Source organism: Dromaius novaehollandiae, chromosome 1 (genome assembly GCF_036370855.1).
Source record: "Dromaius novaehollandiae isolate bDroNov1 chromosome 1, bDroNov1.hap1, whole genome shotgun sequence".
Lineage (NCBI taxonomy): Eukaryota > Metazoa > Chordata > Aves > Casuariiformes > Dromaiidae > Dromaius > Dromaius novaehollandiae.
In genome coordinates this window covers 110,625,207-110,649,075 of record NC_088098.1, presented here as the reverse complement: position 1 = coordinate 110,649,075, position 23,869 = coordinate 110,625,207, and the positions used below count along the sequence as shown (strand labels likewise).

The 23,869-nt window shown below is 39.5% G+C and overlaps 1 long non-coding RNA gene across 3 annotated transcripts in view; it reads left to right on the top strand.

Annotated features, from left to right (window-relative positions):
* LOC112987890 (uncharacterized) overlaps positions 1 to 23,869 on the top strand; it is a 32,778-nt gene that overhangs the window by 7,146 nt on the left and 1,763 nt on the right. For all 3 annotated transcript variants that reach the window (XR_003260407.2, XR_003260405.2, XR_003260406.2), the window contains one exon: positions 8,709 to 8,789. This is a non-coding gene — a long non-coding RNA (uncharacterized LOC112987890). The remainder of the gene's footprint in view (positions 1 to 8,708; positions 8,790 to 23,869) is intronic.

Sequence of the window (23,869 nt, the reverse complement as noted above, 5' to 3'; positions counted from 1 at the left end):
GGAGAAATTACAAAGAGGATAGGAAGAGATACTGTCTGAGAGATGAGTTTGTCCATGTTACAGAAAGTGTCAGTGACATTTCTTAATAGATGCTGAGGTAAGGTATGCAATTATAATCTCTTGTATTTGAAAATGTTCACTGCAGGCAATACAAATGAAAGATGTATTAACAGAAGCAAAAAAAGCTAGAGTGTATTTGACACTTCCCTACATCCTCTGCTCAGCTAACTTGGTACTTTTCTATATTCAGATAGCTTATTGTTAGGGATACATGGGGAACAATCAAAGCAAAAAATGCTCCAGGTAAAATAGGATAATAAAGGCAAACTGGACTGAGTTCAACAATTTAAGCACATTTTAAACACTAATAAATTCATAAGCACTGGTGAAAACATAATCTTTTAACATAGTGAGGCAAGTAAACAAATATAAGAGCTAGGTTTGGAGTTACCCTACAGGAAGAAATAAGAAACAACCAAATGAATAAAATAACTCTTTGAGTTAAAGAGCCTGCAGGAACCATATAAATTCAAGCCAACACAGATGCCAGCTTCAGTTTTTAAAGACCAGGAGGGATATTTAGATAGGCAAACCTTTTCTTTAAAAAAATATGAAAATATTCAGATTAATTCATTTAAGGACCTCCTTTTCTTGAAGGTCTTGATTCTAGCTCTGAAGTTAGTGAAACTATTTAAGGGCAAAATAAGATACAGAGGCAGAGAAAAAGATAGTGTATGAAAAGACAGAAAACAAAAAAATAGCCTTTAAAAAGCTAAAAGAAGCCCAACCTTCCAAAAAAACCCAACTCACACAAATATTCCATTGCATACAAAACAAAATAAAGCAATTCTCTGATATATGAGACAAACTGTGGTGATGCTCAAGTTGTAAATGTGACTTTCAAAACAAAGGGATGTTCTAATGATTTTTTGTTGTTACTGTGATCATTAACATGGCCAGAAAGGTTTTTTTTTTTTTTTAACATGATTGTTTTCTTGGATTAGAAACTCGTTGTCTACTGAAAAGCCTCTTCAGATTTTCAATTATATATCAGGAGTTCCCAGCAAATACTGTTTTCAAGGCTGGCATTTCTAAGAACTAGTCAACATTCTTGTCACTTTAAAATGACTTTACTACTACTTTAACTACACTGTTTTGTACCCCTATAACTGCATTCACATAAGAGGCTACACTGACACAAATGCTCTTCCTCCTCCTCCTCAATTGCCTGTTTTAAAAAATTACCTCCCATATAAGGCAATTGGACTCTTACAGACAAGATCAAAGGTAGGAAAAAATGAACATTTAAAATAAAAGACATATTTAAAAATTTAAGCTTTAGCATCATAAAAGAAACAAAAATAAATAATTATATATAAAAATCCAGAGTGCTTTTAAGATTCTGAAATTCCTCAAAACAATGTTGCCAGTACGAGCTAGTTCTGTCATGAGCTACAGGAAGAAGCAAAAGGTGAAAGCTACAGCTCTCTTTCAAAGTAACTTTTTTAAAAACACTTTTTTTATACCTTTCAGAGACCTAGTGCAGTGTTTTCTTCTGCTGAAAACAGAAGTCAAGAATTAGAATCCACCTGAAGTAAATCAAAGGTAGATAAATGACAGCAGGGCAGCTACAAAAAAGAATTAAAAATAATACAATAGGTGGAAAACTGGAATTAAGCATCGAAAATATCTTTGGCTGAATTGCATTTTTTTATTTTTCTCTTCTTTTTCGTTTCTGTGTGAATCAGGTTTAGTCTAAGTATTCCATTTATCCTACCATCCAAAATCAAACACAGAGAAAAATGCAAGCCAGACAGGAATGTAGCACTTTCACACTGAAACCTGATACCACCAAGCTAGATGTATGCCCTGTAAAGCACTTTTTGGTCAAAGGAGGAATGATTAGCAAAATGAACCCTGAGTCACATTTCATTATGCACAGTTCAGACAAAAAAACAGTAGACTGAAAGGGTACAAATAGCTTGGTGGAGAAGAAGAACAGAAGGAAGATAAAATATTTAAGAGAGACCACTGGAACAGCATGTTGACTATGTGAAGTTATTAAGTAATTTCTCAATTTTTTCCCAGACTTTTTTGTACATAAACAAAAGCAGCTACGCAGAAAGTGAGAGCTCAATATACAGTAGATATACAGAGCTCTGTATACAGAGATAAAGCTGACCAGACAAAAACTGCAACAGCCTGCCAAAACACTATCATCTTCTAGGAAAACAAATGACACAGCCTGAAACCAAAGAACTTCAGACAAATCCTTCCCCCACCCCCTCCCCTTGCACACCCAGACACAGCCTGAGGCTTGCAATTCAGCCATTGAAAAGGTGCAATCCATAGAATAACAATGCTGCTATTTTCCTGTGCTGCTGATAATGAGAATTCTGGGAATTTTTTTCCAATCAAGGAAAACGATGATACTCCTACATCAACAATTAATTAATGTGCTATTTTATTTAAAAGACAATGATTATCTCTGGCTGTATGTGCTTTCATAAATCTACGTGGACTAAAAAATAATCTGTCACAAACACGTAGAGTAAATACCCCAACATGTGTCACAGTAAAATGGACCAGAACATCTACCTTGGTGGTAACCCAACATCTAATTACGTTATATCCAGCTATCTGTTCTTCCTTCAGATCCCTAAGAAAAAGGAGGTCAGTGGTGTGAGTTGGAGGTTAACAAATGCAGCCTGTGCTTGCCGTCAAGGACAACACGTGGGTAATTGCCATGCATTATTTACCATGTATTAACTATAATAACCATGTTTACAGACTGTCATTAAAGGTTTGTCTGTACAAGCACATTTTTGGCTGCTTACTGTCAATGGTAGCAGTTTTATTTGGCTTTACCAATCAGGTATACTCTCTTGCGATTCAGCTATAATAAGCATCAGAAGAGGAGCTGCCTCTCCTATCAGCCTATTCCACTCAGCAGTCTGGCAACAGCAGGGCTGTTTGCAATAACAGGAACTCGAGGCATTTGCTCTTTACAGCATCATTAGCACCAGATAACAGGAGCAGAGCCAGGGGTTTCTTTTTGTAGCGCACTGCCCAGAACATCAGTTGAAAGAAAGAGTAGAAATAAGTAAAATGTGGAGAAATAAAGAGAAAACAACAAACAAAATGTATAGGAAGAAAACAGAAGAGAAAAGAGATAGAGGAGGAGGTGTCCTAAACAAACAAAAAAACCCCAACAACTCCCCTCCCCCCCCATTTCATTCCTATCATATGAGGTGTTTCTCTGTACAGCTTAAAGATATTGCATACATGCATCCATGTCTCCCAGTGTTTGGTAAACTGTTGCATTAGAAAATATTCTTTTATTGTTTCAAGTAAAATATGAAATGTGCTTGTTAGATAGATTTATATTTCATAGTGCTATAAGCCCATTTAACAATTTTGGTTAATATAGTACCATATAAATGCTGAAAGTAACCCAAGATGGGGTGCGTATACCTTCATTTCATTTAATTGGCTCATCCTATGTTATTGCTTGTTTTACTGTCTTTGTTGGAGTGACATGGGTGGAGTTCTGTGAGAACTGGTTCTTTCACTAACTTCTCATTCTGCTACTTGTGAAACTAGCTAGCACCTTACATAAGCATTTACTTTCTAAATATACCTCTTAACCCTTTGTTATTCATCATAACCCAGCAAGAACTTCCTTGATTTGTAAGACTCATAATAAGATCATTATATTTAGTAGAGATTTCTCATGTTTACAAAGTTTCCCAGACAATCTTTATGAGTCATAAACTAGGGATGAAAAATAGCTGAGCAGAATTCTACTGTATTACTCATGTTAGCCCTACAAGCCAAAGACAGCAATTGCAACAAAGAAATTAGAAAACATAAAGCAGGTCAAGAGGAATATGGACCTTTTTGCATAGTGTCAACATCCTCAGGATGTCTGTTAGAGAGAAGGTGTTTTCGAATGATCAAGTAGTTCTAGATAAATTGACTTTATTAAACAGAGACTATATAAACATATAAATATATAAACTCTTTGCAGTGTATATTTATAAGTACTGGAAAACGAGTCTCAGACGAAAAAATGTGGGGATTCCAATATCTAGTTAGTAAAAATGAGAACAGAAGCTAAGAAGAGGAGAAAACATTATGCGCAGCCACTGGAGGGAGGCAAGCACAGTGTGTCTTTAAGGTGTATGATCTCAAGGAGCAGAGCGGGAACATTTCCACAGGTAGAAGATGCAGCAAGTGAGCATTCGGGGCACTGCCTTTCTGCTCTCCGTCCTGCACGCAGGAGTTAGGGCTGACCATTTCCTCAGACTCTTCCATACATTGTTGTTGGAGTATATCATGCTGCCGACCACACTGAGCACCAGCATTCAGGGAGCGGCAGCTGCCTCTTTGCAATTGCTTATGCTGTCTTGCTTCCTACATGATTTCTTACCTGTGGGCACATGGGCTTGGCTCCTACATGTTTTGCATGTACTGGTTGGGGAGTTAGGCAACTCCTGCTTCAGCTGGAGGCTCCTGAAGTCTCCACTCATTGCCTTAGCAGAGCAGTGTTACTGGGGTTATGATTTTACATGAGTAGACACCCACCACCATTTAACACATGGAGATCTTACAGTCTAAGGGAAACAAATACTACAAATGGTCTAGGTGATAATATGGCACATAAGGTTACAGATTAGTTTTCTTAGCACTGCAAAATAGTTTTTTAATGTTGGAAGAAAATCTGGGAGGGAGGGTTGCTGCTGGTGGTGTTTCACAGTTCTTATCATTTTTTTGTAGTTTATTTGGCCATATGATCAACATGGAAGCTTGCTCTTTATTCTGTCTAAATATATTCAATTGGAAAAGGACTTGCTGTAGGGAAATGAGCCCTAGTGTTTGGGCAGATATTGCCAAAAGAGCCAGCTGGCTATACACCAATTAAAATCATCTTTGTTCAAAAACCCACGTATAGGAGTTTCAGAATCCAGATAATTCCCGCTCATCAGAAGGCTAACACTTTGGTCATATTAGGAAAATGTACAAACTTCTTGGCTGACAATTAGACATGCCCAATGTAGCTTCTGCACCATGTCACAAAAATTGACAAAAAAGTGGAAATAATTCATAATTGAACTTCACATGAAAGGAAAGGAATACATCTCACAGAGCGGACAGTATAACTTGAAGTTGTCCAACTTTCAGTTTAGTTTATCCAATATTAATGAGTGACACAGAAAGATTTAATAAGATACTTTGCTGGAACTCTTAACATTTTTTAACAGTTTTCTCAATCAGTTTCCAATTAATTAGAAATCTTTATTAGACAAAACAATTTAGAAATTTAGGTGATGGTGGAGTATTTTGCAAGTAGAACCAGGAAATAAGTAAATCTGGGCAATAGAAGTTAATACTGGTGGAATCAGGGAAAAAATGCATATACTTCAAAACCCTCTTACTTGTGAAAAATTATTCCTTAAGACTTAAATCCTTTGATAACTTTCAGCTAAATACTTCTATCACTCATCTGTTGAATTATACTTCTATTCCATTCACCAAAACATCTAAGTAATTCATGAATGTACTACTGTTCTCCTTTCAGACTTCTCTAGATTTAACCAATTTGACAATTGTCAAAAATCTGACAATTTTTGTCCCAGATATTAATTTGCTCATTATTCTGACTAAGATTTTTCACTATTTGTGAATACTCATATTTCTTACTTGTGTTCACTAGTGAAGTAAGATTCCAATATATGTGTCCACACCCATTTAAAAACTTTGTATGCTTTTGACATGTTCCATTTCTTGCATCAGCTACATGAGGACTTTTCAGGGGAGTTCAGCTGTAGGCCATAATTTGCTATAATAATAAAGTTCAGGGTCAGAAATTTAGATGTGTGTAAAGCCCAGGACTTGACATTTTCAGTGCTAAACACCAAAAAACAAAGCTAGGGAAGGAGACTAGTGACAGATTTGAACTCTAGTGTATTGTGAAACACCAGGAGCGCAAATAAACATTTTGTATCACCAGAGACCATACCTTCCTAGACAGTTTCCTCTGGATCCTATGGATCAGAAGCTATCTGATATTAATATCATGTCTTCCTGATTTGTGATCCTTTCTTCTGCTTCTCCATTTACATTTATATATTTTAGTACATAGATTCTTTAGAAGGGCTGATCTGGGGTCGCAGTTCTTTGCAACAGTTACATCTCTGGTTAGGGCATTAATTCTCAGTGTGGACAGTTAAATGAGGAAAAGAGGATTAAATTAGTCATGCAGCAAAATGCATAACACTGCAGAAGTCAATGGAGGCACTTTGCACGTACACCCGTGCTGCTGAGAGCAGAACTCACACCATTATTTATAAATGATGTGGAAGATTCCCCTCCAGCAGCATATCGATTTAACAGCATATGAACACACACAATAGAATACCTTCTGTTGTTTCTAGTCCACAATCAGAGCAAGTTCAAGGACATAAACCCTAGGTATTACCAGCTAGATTACTCAAGTGAATTTACACTACACCTGTTATAAGCATTTTTATACTCAGTTTTGTGCAAGGACAAAGCAACGCTGAGAGAAGTTTAGGATGGAATCACATAGAAAGGAAGTGGCATAGTTGAGTTTATAGACCAAGAAATGTAATCACTAACTGTAACCACCAAACAGCAGCTAAACAAAAGCAGACCACAAAATGCAATATTTCATCCTGTTTGATAGATACTGGTCTCTAGGCAGTGAAGAGTAGCGTGTACACCTACAAGTCATTCGACAAGCACCAGAACCAGGGCAACCTGATTTCCTGCGTATTTGTGTCACATGTGTGATTGCCTTTGGTCCTTTCCCTGCTGCTGGAAGGTCCTGCTCTTTGTCTTTCTTCTTCCTCTCACCTTTCCCAGGTAAACTCAGGTATACTGTAAGGTATGAGCTCACACATCAGAAAGTAATTATTGGAATCTCTATCTGTTCTAATGATACTTTAAGGAAATTAGCAATTTCTGAGACTCTACATATACCTGTGAAGTTAAACTAGCCATGGCCAGCATGTCCTGAGCTGCTAAGGAAGAGGGAGGACCCACAGGTAGAGATACACACAAATTGAAAATATGATCACTAAAAGCTTGATTCTGTAGAAAAACAGATTAAAATGGAAACTCGAGTCAGTAAGTGCACCTAGGTCTTTTTAATGGCAAAAGGCAACAAAGTTCACAGAACTTTCATAGTGTACATGTTGATAGGGTCAAATGGAGGAAATTATGTTTTGACAATTTGGGAACTTCCCATAGTATTGATACAATGGCAAACAAATCTTCGTCTTTAAATTATGCTAGAATAACTTGGTCAAAACTAAGACAAACTGAAGAAAAAAATACAATTACATGTGAAATACATTCAATTTTATACACACATATACATGCACACACATACACACACAGACATATTACCAGAAATTTCATTCTCTTGTGATTAGTTTTCAAGAGTTAATTTGTCTATGCTTACAGACTGGTTTGAGGTTATCAAGTTAAAAGCATTGGAAATGCAGAATATCTTAGTATCACTCAATTTATCAAATACATTTCCAAAATACTTTAAATCAAATTTGTTTTCTCTAAATAAGCTTATTTGTTTTGCTAAAATAATGTTTCTTAACTTTCTTTTCTACAAGAATAGTTTTAAAGGATAATATGATGCTACTTCAGCTGTTCATATTAAAATTTTAGAATCTGCCTACTTTCAAAGCTGTATTTTTATTAAAGAAAGTCAGAAAAAGGAATTAGAAAAAATGAGCTATCAATAAGTAGATTAAGTTTGAGAATCTAGTGTATAAACTCGTGGGGTAGTGACAGCAGAAAATGAAATGACAAGTGCAAACGCAATCCAAAATTCCCAGAAATCCATTGTTCATTTGTTTACTTACTTTTAAAAGACAATGTCACGGTCTGTTTTGCAAATGCCTCTCTCCCCCTCCCCCACCAAGGCATTATACAAGCAGGAATAAGGGATATTGCAAGTGTCCCTAGGAAGTCAGTCTCTCTAAGCAGATGCAGACTAAGCAAGTACAGTAACAATGCCATATTTATTTTGCTATGTCACAGGTAACACAGGCTCTCACAGAATTACTCAGGATTGACTGGATTTTGTAAACCAAGCTTTGTGGGTGTCAACATGGAGGCAGCAAGGCATCAAGGATGAACCCGTGAGATTAGAGGAGCCAAATTTCATTTACATAGGTTACAAAAACAACAAATATAATTTGTATTTCCAACATATATGCACACATACATGATTCATGAAAAAAGGAAAGTAACTTCTCTTATTCCTCCCATCTGTTAGCGCCTATAACCCTTTCTTTCATCTTTCAAAGCAATTTACAGGAGATACAGTCCATGTTGTTGGGGATCTATATACCTCCCCTTGCATAAGTAGATTCCCAGCCACATCCTCTGTATGCTGTTGGCTCTGACTGCCAGTGAGTCAGCCTTCTTTCCTGCCCAACCTGTGCCACTGGGCAGGAGGAGTTCAAGATGCACCCGACTGGGAGACAGAGGGAGGGGCTGTAACTTTGCAGCCTGGCACTCAGAGAGTGTGGCTCAGGTGAAAACACTGCAGGTTTTGGTCTCACTGTTGTTGCAGATGTGGATCCTGGCCTGTCTCCAGCCTTCCAGAAGCATTCTGTAACTAAATTACAGAGGTCCTTTTCTCTCCCTTTCTATCTCAGGTAACTTGGATTCCTTTACAACAGCTTCAGAAACAAGAGACTACAGAGAGGCTATACCCAAGATAGCTGATAAACTGCAAGGTAAGACTGTTCCTAAAGAAGTGCAAAAGAATTTTTACCAGAAAGTTGTTATGTGGCTCTTACTGAATTGTGTAGAAGGTCCTGGTCCACAGGTTGCGTAATGTGGTCTTAGAGCATAACTGCAGATTGCCAGAAAGTAAGAAAGTAAGAGGAGATATTTCTCCCTGGTCAGCAACAGCTGAATAAGATTCCTGAATAGAGGGTGTCAGTACCTCAATTTCAGATTTAGATGCCTAGCTTCTGCCACTCTAGAGTCTTACGACAACTATGTCCTTTTCTTAGATCTATTTCAGGAGGCTAATATTTATGCACGAATCAATTCTCACTTTAATACAAAAATTTCAGTGTTTACACATGAATAGTTGCAAAGCCAGAATGAATTCTATACAATTCTGTTGCTGTCAATATAGCATTATCTAGATCTGTACCCTTAAACCTTGCACTGAATAGTTTTTGGCACATTTTGTACAGACTTCTTACAAAAGATTATTAAATGCAATTAATAAGACCCTGCTAGCAAATCTTTTCATCTGTAAAATATTGGAAAAGAATTCAGTTTGCTTACTAAATGATGCAATTGTAATTTGATAATTCTGAATCAAGTTCCCAGCTGGAAATTTAAAAGCATGTGTCCCATTTACTTTTTCATTACATCCTTTTGTTGTCCATGGTGAGAACTGGTACACTGCTAAAGGCAAATAGCAGATGGTAAAACTCCATTTCCATATGACTACGCTATTATCTCATTCCTCTGCATACCTAATCTGATAAATTCAGTGTAACTGACTATAAATGCTCACCCTACATTTGAACACATCCTAGTACATTATAGCTTTAGCAAGAAGACTAAGCAGACTCTTAGAGTTGATACTGCATTTCTCATGTCTGCTTACACAGTTCAAAGTAGTTAAGCTAATTTATATGTGAGGTTCAATAGGAAAAGTAAGTTTCTTAGAGTACTTGCAGAACTCTGCTTCCGTCAGCTCCTCCAATCCAAAATTAAATAATTTATCACATTAATTCAGCCATGGCTTATAACATGGCTCCAAACACAATAAACACCAGAAAGAGTAAACAAACTGCATGATCATGTTAAAAAAAAACAACCTATTTTGTGTTTAATCTATATAATTCCATTGTCATTGAATAGATCTTTGCCTGTGCTATCCCTTTCACTTTGAAACATAATAACCCAGACACTTCCTTGGTTTCTGAGGTCTCAGTTTTATTATCTTCTTTAATCCTACCTTAATAGCTTTCCAAAAAAGGTAATTTGCATGTTTTTCAGCTTCTGCATCAATGTCCCCATGCTGGAAAAAATGTAAGCATATGCTTAGGTTTGAGCTCATACTCAAATCCTAGTGCTTTCAGTGGAATTCAAGTATGTGCTGAGATGTATTCGTGAATAAGGACACTTTCCTCAATCAAAAGTCATCTTTCACTGGACTAAAGTGGGAGGTTCACATGTATGTCGAGGAACACGAAAGCGTTTCAGGCTGACCATCATGTGTCTGCTAACCAGCACTTTAAAGCCTTTATTTATTTGATTGTTATTTAGTACTTATCTTTTAATACGGGCTTGCAGGTTTAGTCTAGATGGGGGTGCTCTTTTGTTAGATCTTGTATTAATGCAAATCACATCCTTACACTATGGCAACTATAGCATCATTATTACTAGTACTCTGAAACATTTCCCTTTAAGCTCAAATTCGTAACTGAATTATCATAGCTTAACAAGTTACTGTAGATCAGCTCAGCCATGAGAACAATCCACATGAATGCATTTAGTCTGCAGTAAATCTGAAGTAACATGACTTGGCATAGCTTTTAATGCAAGACACTCTGCTTGCATTTGCTGTAATCAGAGCACAGTTACCAGAGCTCAGCTGACATGATGGAATGAATATGAAGCTGATCCTTTTTTTGTGCTAGAAAAATGCAAATATCTAACTCTGTCAACATAATTCAAATAATTAAATCTTTCTAGTTATAGTATATTTAGTACGGTATTTATTTGGTGCATTATAATTATAGCATAATTAAAACAGTTCATGTTTTCTAGCTGAATTTACAATTACTATAAAAAAGTTTCATACTGGTATAGCTATTTCAGAGAAAAGGCTACCTTGTGTACTTCTACCTGGAAGTGTAGCTACATTCATTCTAAAAGTTGTTCCACAGTTATTATTTCAGTGTCTAAAATTCACAAAGGAAAAATAGGCCTACTAAAAAGCTAGTGGAGAAGAATGCTGTTATGGGTAGAAGCAGTCATGGTATCTTTACCATAACATTATTCACAAATCCCTTCTAAGTTCCTGTTTTCAGTTGTTTCTAACTTTACGAAAAATAAGTTATTCTAACTCCATTTTTTCCAAGCTCAATTTTTTCAGGTTAGATGTATACTTAAGATTGATTTAAAAGCAAATTAACATAAAAGATGTTGGCAGAAATAGCCCAGTTGTTCTGAGAATAAGATTAGAAGAAAATAAACTTTATTTTCCATGTAAGAACATGATTTGTTGAGAAGTTCTACTGTTTCTTAGCCCAGACAGCTGAATACCCTCTTCTTCTTTCCTACTGTTCAACCCTGAGACCTGGGTGCACTGCTCTGCAATGGGACATGTGAGTCTGGGATTTTGTTCAGAGGAGTTTGCCTGGCACTACTTTTCTCCTCCAGCAGATTGTAGACATTTCCATTGCAGATTTGGCTATTCCTGCTTTGGTGATGGCGTGAGCCCAATCTTCGAATATTCTGTATTCATTTATTATTTGGGAGACTGCCAACATATTCCTCTGTCATGCAAGCTTTAGAAGCAAAATCAAAAGAGAACTTTATGAAATTAAGTGAGTTAATTAAATTGTATGCATTTAATCCAGGTTTATTAGTAGTGAGGGACACTTTTCTAGCCTATGGGTTTTTCTTTGTTAAATTGAAAAAAGCTGTTATACCAATGCCGGTAGAATTTTTTAAAACAGTTATAAAATATTTTTCTAGTTGAAAGTATTTTATACAAATTGAAGTATTTTATATAAATCACTAACAGCCTATATTTGGCACATTAAAGAGAAGTCACTACCAGCTGCTTCTGTTGCAGTAAACATATTGACATTTATAAGATATTACAAATAGATAAAGTAAGACTACCTTCTTATCTTATTCTCAGTAATTTGTTTTATAGAGGAATCTTATCAAAGGTAGGTCTTAAGGAATAATTTAAATGAGAGAACTAGGGCCTTACAAATCCGGTCAGGGAGGATTTTCCCTATACGTGAGCAGTCTTCACTGCGTTCATTTAGGTAATTGGTGAGGGCAGCCACTCCACAAAGTGCTACCTGAGTTATGGTGTCAGGACTTGCTGGGATTTCTAGGGATATATTCCCTGGCTCCTTCACTCTATTAAGATGAATTGCTCTGTGATCCCAGTGAACTGTGGGAAGATGTTTCCTCCTGGAAGACTCTAGAAGACTGTCTGCACTTAAGTTGTTTAGTGCTCTTCCAAATCCTAAAGGGGATAAGTTACAATGCTTAGGTTTTTCACCTAGGCCTTAGGGTAGGTTAGCTAGTTGTCGCTGAAAGCATCATCATCTGGGTGACAGGGAATATTGCTTGTGAAAAAAGTTTAGGGAGAACATCTTAGTAATTCTCAGATTATTTGAGTATAGTTCACCTAAGTAATTCTCACATTAGTATTTCTGTGAGGACAAATTCTAGGAGGCCCTGTCACCAGAAAGTTTAAGTCGATATAGAGATAAACCCGACAAGTGAGCAGGTGAGGCTGACACCCATAACAGAACAGTGGAGGCTGCAGAGCACGGGATGGGGGGAAGCAGATAATGAAGAACAACAAATGGAGGGAAACACAGTTGTTTTTCTCTGAATCGAAGAAATGTCTGCCACTATCAGGCAGGGTGAAAGCTACACCATAAGCCAATACTCAATAAAACTTGTATTTGGATTAACCTTTTCCTGAAAATCATGAAATTGCCTACCTTTCTCCAGCAACTTCATGTTCCCGTACATGTGACCAGAGGCCACAAATATGAACTTGTGTCTTATGAAGCAAAACGATTTATTTTATTTGCATTTATGCATGCCTTTGATGCCATCATAAGTCCAGTTTTGACCTGAGCATTAGCGGATATTTCTTTTCAAGGAGGAGTGTAGGGCTAAGATCGGGCGAGTGTTGCTTAGTAATTTCTCATCACAAGCCCAACTACAAATCAGAAACTATTCTGTCTGCTTGTCTTTTTGCCTTACATGATACTTAGTTAATGGCCATTTTTTTTTCTAATAATAAAATGAGGAACAGCTATTTCTTATCTAGGATATTGAAGTGATGGAGCTCATAGCACTTTGCAAGGAGGCTAGTACAATTAAAACAATATATACAAAAATGACTTTAAATTAAACTTCCTTTTGATTAGAGAGGAAGGGATAAAGGGATTTTCACATCACCAGTTTCAAGACAGTCAAGGACCATTCCTGTCTTTTTCCTGCAGTTGAGGTGATTGATCCCCTCATTCCCATCTAGAGTTCTCATTCCCACCTAGGATCTTCTATTTCTCATCCTTGTGCATGGCAGCTTACTGTTTCTGCACCAGGATGAATCTCACATTTTCCCTTGCCTAGTAGCTTTCAACTAAATACCCAGTGAGACTCTTTTTTGCAGCTTCAGGGTTTTTTTTTCCCCAAAATAATGGTTATTTTCTGTCTGCCAATGGGAAACAGAGAACATTCTCAGTGAATCTCGTATTTCTAATGGTTAGTAAAATAAGAGTAAGAATTTTGCAATGGCATTAAATGGCCCCTTGGCCTGTTTGGTGCTTTATCCCTGGTCAATGAGCAAGTGCAACAACAGAAAGTAAGAGTGCAAAGAGTCACTCTTTCCATTATAGCAGTGGCACAATCGTGTGTCTGCAGTAGCCAAGATTTTAAAGCATATGGGTAAGGATTATTCTAACTAATTCCTGTGTAACTAACTTCTGCACAGAACAGGACAGGAAAAATGATCAGAAAATGAGCAACCACGACCCTAACAATCCTCATATGCTGCAGATATGCTGGATGTCATTTCAGTTGCATACATTAGGTCTGTGCTCTATGACATCCCCACCAGGCAAGCCTGCTAAACATGTAGCCATGGAAGATTAAGCCAAGAGGCAGGCATCCTTTACAGAAGAAAAAGGAATGACACAGACACTATTTCATTGTATGCTTTTCTAATCTGTCTCTTTTTAGGTCTATGTGTGTGTATGTGGTGGGGCTGGAAAGGAAGGCTGTGTTTTTCTTCTCAGTGCACACTATGGTAAAGACAACTTTTAAAAATAAATGCGGAAATGCAGAGCTCGGCAGTAACAGATAGGTGATTAATTTCCACAAATTTAGGCAGGAGATAGACTGCCTAAATAGTTAAAAAAGTTTAAACTTTAGAGGGCACCCCACCTAAGCAATACCACTGATGACAAAAAATACAAACATGATTGATGAAAATTATTTTTTTTTCTAACAATGGAGTCTGAGGTGAAATGCAGGATTTATCAATGAATGATCGTAAACAGGGTGGAAAGGACTTTGAGAGGACCTGTTCTCCATCCTGCTGCCCAAGGCAGGACCAAGTCTACCAAAAACATTCCCAGCAGACATCTCCCTAACCTGTTTTTCCAAATTTCAGCACTGGAGGTTTTACACCCTCCCAGTGCATCCCAATGTGTCTCCCTGCTTACTGTGAGAAGGCTTTTCCAGTACATACCTTAAGTTTCACTTGCTGTGGTTCAAGCTCATTATTAAGCCCACAAAGAAAAAAAGTTCATTTCCTCCTTTGCAGCAGTGTTTCTCCTCACTGTCGGCTCTCTAGACTAAACAGTCCAGTTCATTCAAACTTTCTCTTATCAGTCATGTTTCATACATCCACTCTCATCCACATTGTTCTCCTCTGGACTCTCCAAATGCTCTTTAGATTTTTGTGTATCTAGTTTTTTTATGTCATCACCCTTGCCCAGCAAGACCAGGGCACTTGGGCGGCAGGGCTGTGTGTGCCCTGTCTCCAAGACCAGCTCCTGTCCTGCAGCCCTCAGCCAGCTGGGCCAGTCTGGGGATGGTGACCAGGGTCAGCCACAGCCTGACCATCGCCAAGCGCCACCACAGGCCATGGGTCCATCTGGGAAGGCAGCCCCCAGGAGGGACAGGGCTGGGGCCTGGCTCTGCCAGGCCCTGAGCCGGGTGACGCTATGGTGCTGTGGGGCCAGAGCTGAAAGGCAGCTGTCACAGGAAGCAGACAAGCTCCAGCTGGGACTTCTCAACCAGCTCTCCGAAGGGCAGGGCAGCCACACTGACAAAGCTGACCCTCAGCTCAGGCTGCCAAACCAGGGAAGGGGCAAGGAATGTGCCCTGACATTTATATCCCTTTACATGTATTAGTATATTGCTATATAAGTTGAGAGGATAGTGTGCTTTTCTAGCACTTACAGAAGTAGAGATTCCTCCTGCAAACTTTTCTCTGTTTGGCTCACAGTCCATAGGAAGCTGAAAGTTCAGATCTCTGGGGAGCCAGCCTTTGCATTTCTGATACATCCACCACAAGCAAGTGCAGGAGAAACAAAACCAGTACTGATGGGCATTTAGCAAGCTGCATAGAAAATAGAAGATTAGTTGTTTTAAGCATATGCAGCTTCCTCTCCTCTCCAAAGATTTGTGTTTCAGGCTTGGTTTCATTGCTGTAGGACTGCTTTGTTTACATCATTTCAGAAACTCATCTGGCTTATGAGAGAGTCTTAGACCTAATGTCTTTGTATAACAGAGTCCATCATGCAAAAAGGTCTGTCTTTATTGCACTCATGCAGGATGATGGACATAGCCTGACTCTGGAGACACTTGAATTCTGTATTTGATCATAAAGGTTTTCCAGGTGCTGGAAAGTTCTGGTTTTGGTCGGATCCAGAAGCACATTGGTTGTGACAAGGCTGAATATCAATACTGAATAGTTCATGCCCACATTCATGAAACTATGTGTGAGATTTCTTTCACTTAACTTTAGATGTCTGCATTTCACTGACAGTTCACCCTATATAGCTAACAGAGAAATACTTCTAGAGCCCAGGGTGAGATAAGCCATCCCCTTTAAGAGTGTATTTCTTCCCTAGACATTAAAAACATTTAGGTGGCTCAATACAGTCATCTGAAGAGTACTTCTGTCACCTGAAAAGTACTTCCTCCTAAGTTCTTTGAGGACCCCATCTACACACAGGACCCATCTTCCTCAATGGAGAGGTCTCCATCTCAGTATCTGCATATGCACAGAGGTCTCTGCACTGCATGTTCAGTGAGTCTGGTCTTGCAGATATGATATAGAATTACTCTTTACACGTGAACTTCAATTACAGACCAGTTCTGGGGTTTCTTCAAGCTGGAGCTGCTAGGTGCGGGTCCCACTCTTCAAACCATAAGACATTGCCAAAGTGTATACAATATATGCCAATATTCTTTACAAAATGCAGTCATAGCCAGTACTTTTCCTTAGAGCTTAGAGATCTCTAGGGGCTAGAGAATTCACTGTAGATTTGCCAAATCTGTTTAGACCGGTATCCAGATGATACGAGCTGTACTCTTTGAACTATTTTACCTATGGACTGCAAACTACGCAGTATCGTCTTTTAATGAGTTACACTGTAACCCAGACACCAGATCAGAAATCTAGGCTGCCTTGCTAAAGTTTGACAAGTCTAGCTCATTTGGGTTCAGACCTCTTTTCTGCATAAGGGATTCAAAGCCAGCTCTCTAGTGGAGGACTCTACAGTCATGTGTCTGATTCTGTCAGGATGGAGCTTGTGTATGTGTGTGCTTGGGGTACTTTCCATTTTTGAGGCAGACACTGTGCAGGAAGGAATTTCACACTGGCTAGATCAGAGAGAAAGTGTGGCTAAGAGCCTGATTCCCCAGCCCTGTATTATCCTGGGAATAGGTTTCTAGTCTCTGCTCTGAGCACTGCTTTATCCCATCAATAGGCAGTATCAATTATGGAAACAGGAGAAAGAATCAGGTTATAAAGTGAGGCAGAGCTTCAGCTAGGCGAGGCCTGTGTGTTATCACAGCTGTTTAGGACTCTTTGGCTTCCAAATAAATTGGAAGAAATATGTAAATTGCAGCCTTCATGAATCCATTTTGATCGCGAGAATATGGAGTCCGCAGCAGGCAAAGGCTGTGCAATGGCAGTGGTGAGACCGTGGGTCTGCTTGTGTGAGACACTGACCTCTCCTGGTGGCTTTCCCAATTACAAGCTAGATTTTCACAGTCCTTCACGCAGTTATATGAACTATTTCAATACGGCTAAGATTCCTAATTGTCTCCCTAACATTGACTTGAAATCCTGAGAGGTCTGGTATACTATAGAGCGGTAACTGTGACATGTCTTCAGATGGACCTGGGCTTGTCGCAATGGGCTTGCTTTTACAAAAGCAGCATTGGGGGGAAAAAAATAACAAACTGCTACAACTGCTACTGCTACTACTACAAGGCCAGACCAAAACGCTGTTTGTTTGCCTTGAATCATGATATTACAGTAATAAATACATATATAGAGAGAGAGCTGCATCTTACGTCTTGTTTATTAGGCAGAAAACCATATGAAATAACTACCTGCATTATGATGATTTAAGTTGTGGCATGCAATGCTTTATCTCCAAGGATTTCAGAGCACTTTATGAACATACAAAGCAATATATTAAACAAAGTCCCCTTCTTCACCACAAACTCGCCCATGTGTGACCCTTTATCAGCAACAGTGTTCAAGGTAGGCAAAGAAAGTAACAACAGTAGGTACTCACGCTTTTATTTTCTACCCCTTACATAGTAGAAGCCTTAAAAGGCAGTCTCTGCCAAGACTGTGAAGTGCTAGCATGAAGCAGGAAGCCCTCAGGTGCCAGCTTACTCCTCTATTACTCATTCAGGCAGGAGGTTTCAGTTCATAAGTAGGACTTACTGGCACATTACCAACAGAACAAACCAAGTTGTACTGCTTGACCTGTATGGTGATGTCCAGCAGGTGAAGTTGGGTATCAACACGCTAGACTGATAGATGTGGCTGAGAACTGCCATCAGTTACACTTTATGATCTGCTTTTCTTGCCACTAAACTTTACCCTCTTTCTTTTTCATGTAAGGGAATAGCTGGATGGAAAGGAAAGGAAAGGAAAGGAAAGGAAAGGAAAGGAAAGGAAAGGAAAGGAAAGGAAAGGAAAGGAAAGGAAAGGAAAGGAAAGGAAAGGAAAAAGGAAAGGAAAGGAAAGGAAAGGAAAGGAAAGGAAAGGAAAGGAAAGGAAAGGAAAAAGGAAAGGAAAGGAAAAAGGAAAGGAAAGGAAAAGGAAAGGAAAGGAAAGGAAAGGAAAGGAAAGGAAAGGAAAGGAAAGGAAAGGAAAGGAAAGGAAAGGAAAGGAAAGGAAAGGAAAGGAAAGGAAAGGAAAGGAAAGGAAAGGAGAGGAGAGGAGAGGAGAGGAGAGGAGAGGAGAGGGGAGGGGAGGGGAGGGGAGGGGAGAGGAGAGGAGAGGAGAGGAGAGGAATGGAATTTATATGGCTAATTTGGGAGAGGTACAAAGCCCTGCAACATCTCAAGAAAGAGCCTTAATCGAGAATCATGGTTGTTCAGCACACTGCTAGATTTGCCCCTATATGTGCCTGCTGTGCCATGGCTACAGGAGAACAAACAATGATTTGAACCCGTTGGCCTTTCTATCCCCCACATGGGAACAGAGGAACAGCTGGAGTAGCTGAAATTGTCTGCGTGTGGCAGACTGAAAAAAACAAGGCTGAACAGAGATGCAAACATTACATACTGACAGGCTGTGTCTCTTACTAATTTTGCCTGTTTTCCCTCATCTTTTCTTCTCTTTTCCTCTAACCTTTCCTAAAAATCAGAATCCTCGCTGAATACAAATTTCGTGAAAACCATCACACTGTCTACGAGAAACAGAGCCGGCTCTTGGCAGAAGCAAGCTAGAGAGCTGCTAAGGAGCAGCAAATCAAGCAGGGCCCAGTCACTGTGTTATCCATGCCTGCCTGCTGCTGCAACTGCAGTGGAGATAGGGGTGTGTGGAGTGGCAGCTACTGCTGCAGGAACAGAGGTGATGAGCTCCCTCTGCAGCAGCTATCACCATCCCCTACATATCCCATCCCTCTGTCTACAGCAGGAAACACAAGCCTGGAGTACCCAGCTCTCCCGCCCCCATGTATTTTCTCTTTTCCTCTTCTGTGGCAGGAACACCCTGGTCCAAGCCTCTTATTGAACACAGAGAGACATTCACCTTTGTCTGTATTGCTGTAAGGCCTTGAGCTGACTTTGGCCAGAAGCCTTATGCATGGCATAGCAGGGCTATATCACTACTTCCCAATTAAAAGCCTACTCTGCAGTTACTGAAACAATACAGCTGGCAGTCTAGTGAAAATAACAGGAAGAAGAAAGTAAAGCATTTGCATAAAGTCTTCAGCACACAAATATATATTAAGACTTTATTTATACAAGTGACCACTCTCTGTGCCTGGAGTCCAAGGACACCTCCACTTATCTGAGATGTACTCAGCTGATTTCCTTTATAGGAGGTAGTAAGGAGGTTGATCAGGTAACTCTGTAGTATTTGTAAGTCCCCCAATGATAGCCTGCTTTGGGGGACCTACACTAGATCGTAGTTCTGTGAGTGGCAGATGCTAGAATGCCTGCCCTCTTCCATTTTTTTATCCTATCCCTGGATATCCAGACATATATTATGCGTGGATCCCCTCCTGTAGCATACTTTTTTCCTCTTTTTGTCCCATACAGCTGATGCTGCAATATTCTCAGGTTGTCTTCATCTTCCCAAACCATCTCTGTAACTCCATTTTCTCCTATGTTCTCCTAGGCCAGCTAGCTCCCACCTGTTGCCAAAGGCCTCCTGCTGCACTAATCTCAACTCTTATGCTTTCTATAGTTCTCTCATAATATTCCTAGTGTCTTTTCCCATCCCCTATTTTTTCACATGGCAGCTGAACGAGATGCGTTATATACTGGGACTGATTCAAAGTCTGGGACTGATTAGTGAATCAGTCAACTGTTGGCTTTTAGCTGACAAGTATATCAAAAAGAGTAAGAGCTGAGCTTCACTGAGCAATAGAGCACTGTCTGCTCACAAATTTTCAAGAAACCTGTGGGAACCAAAATTTATAAGATGCTACTCTGTGACATTTCTCTGTTAATGCTTAAAGGGTTTAAAAAGGCAGTACAGTGTGGCTGCATGAGTCCTCTCTCTTTATGAAACCTGAATAAAAATAAAAGCCATTCTGCAGCAGTAGACAGCAGTGACAACGGCTGCACCACATTGAATCTAGGATAGTCTAGGCTCTGTTGTCATTGCAGCTGGCAGTTGCTACTCTGCATGGATTTTCTACTGCAGACTTAAATTCCAGTGCTGCCTGGAAGTTATACCTTGAAAATCCTACTAACCACAGGGTAAATAACATAGTAACAAAAAGTCACTAGGAGTTAGTCTACAAATGCCCAAAGCACGTCAGAGAACTTGCTGTGTACTTTTACAGTGCATGCTTCAAAGGAAATACACTTACTCACAAATGACAGAGCATTCTCCTACCTGGGGCAGGGCAGAATGGATTCCTCTTTCTGAAAAGGTCTGGGATCCAAATGACTTGGGGGCTTGAATTTTCAAAGGGTATAGCAGTAAAAGTGTAACTGATTTTCACTGACACCTGGGCTCCTGGACTCAGGAGAACCAAAGTTGTGTTTGAAAATGAAATTCTAAGTCAGTTAAGAACTCCTGGAAAAATTATCATGATGTCTAGCTACTTATACTCTGCTCTGCCTTGCCTAAACACGCCAAGTCATGAAAGACAATTGGTATTTCTGGAGTTTCTTTTTTCTTTTCCTATATTTTTATATAGTCTCTACTTTTAATTTTCTAAGTCTTTCTGGGTGTTGTCACTTAGGAGGAGAGAGGGGTGATTGCTCCAACTAAACATAGTGTCTACAGCATAGAAACATATGATCAGAGCTAGTCTGGATTCACTTTATAGTCATAGAGAGTACTAAGCACTTTTTATACATGCTCCATTCAAATGAGAGGAGTTCCAGCCCTTTCCAGTAACCTACTCTCTGACCTCTGTCACTTTCCCAAGCTCACTTTTGCCTCAGACATGGTGTTCTATGATAACCAGCAAGATTTGAAATAGCTTCCCCTTACTTACTTTCTCCTTTGCTTCTGAGCGAGCTTCTCTCCTGCCTTGCTTAGTTCAGGTTGTGTCTAGAGTCAGACACTGGCTCCTGATACTGGCTCCTGATCTGGAGGCCACCAGATAAGATGCGGTGCCTCTTGCTTCTAACGAGATTCCTCTGCTCTTAGGCCTTTAAATGCTTCCAAAGATGCAAAGTGGGAAAAACAAACAAATAATATTTATGAGAGCAGCAGAGCCAATGAAGCCTGTTTTTCTGTGCATTTATGTTGCAAGGTTTGGGTTCTCTGTTGTGTAGTAATAGTGTAAGAGAGATGGCTGCTGCAGCCTGTTGCTGAGATGCAGATTAGTACAGCCTTATTCTATACCAGACTACCTTCACAAAACATGTATTTACTGAATATGTTTGACATCTCTGATCTACTACCTGATTTGGTCAAAATTCAATGGTGGGCGGCAGAGATAGATATATGTTTACACATATGCACACACAGAAGCACGCAGCCTGTTGCCTCAAACCTAATTTGCTTAGATAGCCCAGCCAAAAGCTGTAATAGTAGAGTTACTTACAGCAAAGGCATATCCTAAGTCGTGATTATCAAGGTGAACCTCATACACACAAATGTTTGTGATCATGTCTACCTGAGGAGTTTGCACTTCTCTGGCTCAACAATCTAGTTAAAACAGCACAGCTCCCAAGCTGAAATTATCCAGTGAAGTAAGAGTCACTTTTAAATTAAACCAAGGCAGCTTTATGGAGATACAAAGTCTGAGAAACTGCCCAAGGACAGAAGAGTTGATATTCCAGAGGCAGACAGCCAGCCTGCTCCATCTCTCAGGCAGTGCACTTGCAACACCCCAGCCAACGCATGCCCTCCAGTACACCCTCTGTCCTTAGCAGGGCTTGCAATGACAGGATGTGCTAGCATGTCTCTCTGGGAAAAGCAGAAGCAAGTTTGTAGGCAGAAGTGATATTACAGCAGTTAATGTAGTCAAAAAAGTGAAAGCTTTCAGCACACAAATGCTTTTGCAGCTTTGAAATAAAAGTAGCAAACCTCAGAGCTAAGTACAAGTTGGAACAACTGTTTTGAGTTTAATTAGATATGCATCAGACCAACTATAAGGAAATACATTACCTGTAAAATGAGGGTTGGCAGTGTCAGAAGAGAAGCGATAAAGTGGTCATTTCCTAACATAAGGAGTACCAAGTAACAGAGATTAATGAGGGAGGTTTGCAGCCAAGGGAACTGCAGTTGAGTTAGCTCTTCTTCTTTTCTGGAAGTCACTGTGTTGTTTTGACAGTAGCTTCAGATTCGTTGTCCTGTAGTAAGGAAACCCTCAGAGCTACTGAGGGTATTCGCTACACAGCTGCAGTGTGCACTGTGTGCATGTCTGGGCACCCCCAAATCCACAGCCATCACCTTTGTGGCTCCAGTACGACCAAGTTGGACCTGTCCTCACAAACGGGGCTCCCTCTGGATTGGAAAGCCAGGAAAAAAAAAAAAAAACAAGCTCAAACTGCATCCTCTCAGATGATATTTTAGGGTGGAAAAAGAAGACATGCATGGGGAAGGCAAGTTCAGGTACCTGTTAGCAGCCCTCTGCGTCCCTCCCATACAGCTGCTGGTGGGCCAGGCGCAGCCACCTGTGGGCAGGTGAGCAATGCGCCGTGGGCACCTGCCCCTCCTCTGGGGACAGCCTGTGGCACTGGCCACCCTTCTTCAGCCCCAGGCAAGAGGCAAAGACCTCAGACCCACCACAGGCCCCCTCATGATCAAATGAGGTTACAGCGTAAGTGGTGCCAGAGCTGTTCGCCTGTCCACTCATCTATATATGTTAGCGTGCTACTCTTTCAATAGAGACAAAAAATCTGCAAAATCATACTTATGGAATGTCTTTTAAAGAATATTTCTTTATTTATGGCTCAATAAAAAGCAAAAAGAAAAGAACAAGATAATGATAAATCCCAAATTTATATAAATAACCTTGAAGCTGATAGTTAAATCTTTATACAAATGAGGAAAGCCAAGTTTTATTTTTGGAAGAGATGACCCAGACTTCAAAGTACCTGATGGCTCCCTTCTTTCTGAAGATGGTGTTGCTCTGGAGTCCAGAAGAACAACTGCCAGGACAAGAACTTTAGGAGCAGAAGTACATCTTTTGTTGATTGAGTTCCATATGATTTTTGTTAGTTTGAAAGAAAAATAACTAGTAGATAAATGCAGCCTTCCAGAAATGGAGAAAGTGTTTCTCCGAAGCAAAGTTAAATTGTAGTAAAGGTAGAAGTCCTTATAAGGACTTCTACAAGAAGGGTTCTATACTTCTTATAGGATTCCTTTCCCAGACAGGTTCGCTTTTTGTTTCCTGTCATGTTAGCATTTAATCCATGTTGGCTACAGGAGGAGAAAGATGGTATTTCTAATATAATGTCACAAACAGAAACCACTCATTCTAATCCTGTCATCATAGTGATAGCAAAGTTTGTCAGCAGTAACTGAAAAGAAAATAAAAACAAAACTGAAAATTGTGTCTCCCTATACTACAACAGAAGAATGTGGGATTCTCTTTAAAACAGGGAGCAGCACAAACACTGCCTTTCACTGATGCTTTTCTTTCCGAAGTGGTTCTAATGCTAACTGAAATGCCCGTATAAAAGAGACCCAAAAGAGGAGTGCAAACCTGGAGCAGAAAAAGAGGGCTGTGCCTGTGAAAACCAACACAATAAATCAGAATTTTCATGTGCCTTTATGGGAGAATCCTTGCCTGGTGGAAATTATTGTCAAAACTCAAAATGGCCCTCAACAGGTCAAGGTTTTACATATCATGTCTAAGATTTAATTCACTCCTTACAATAAGTCACGTGCAATAGCAAGAAC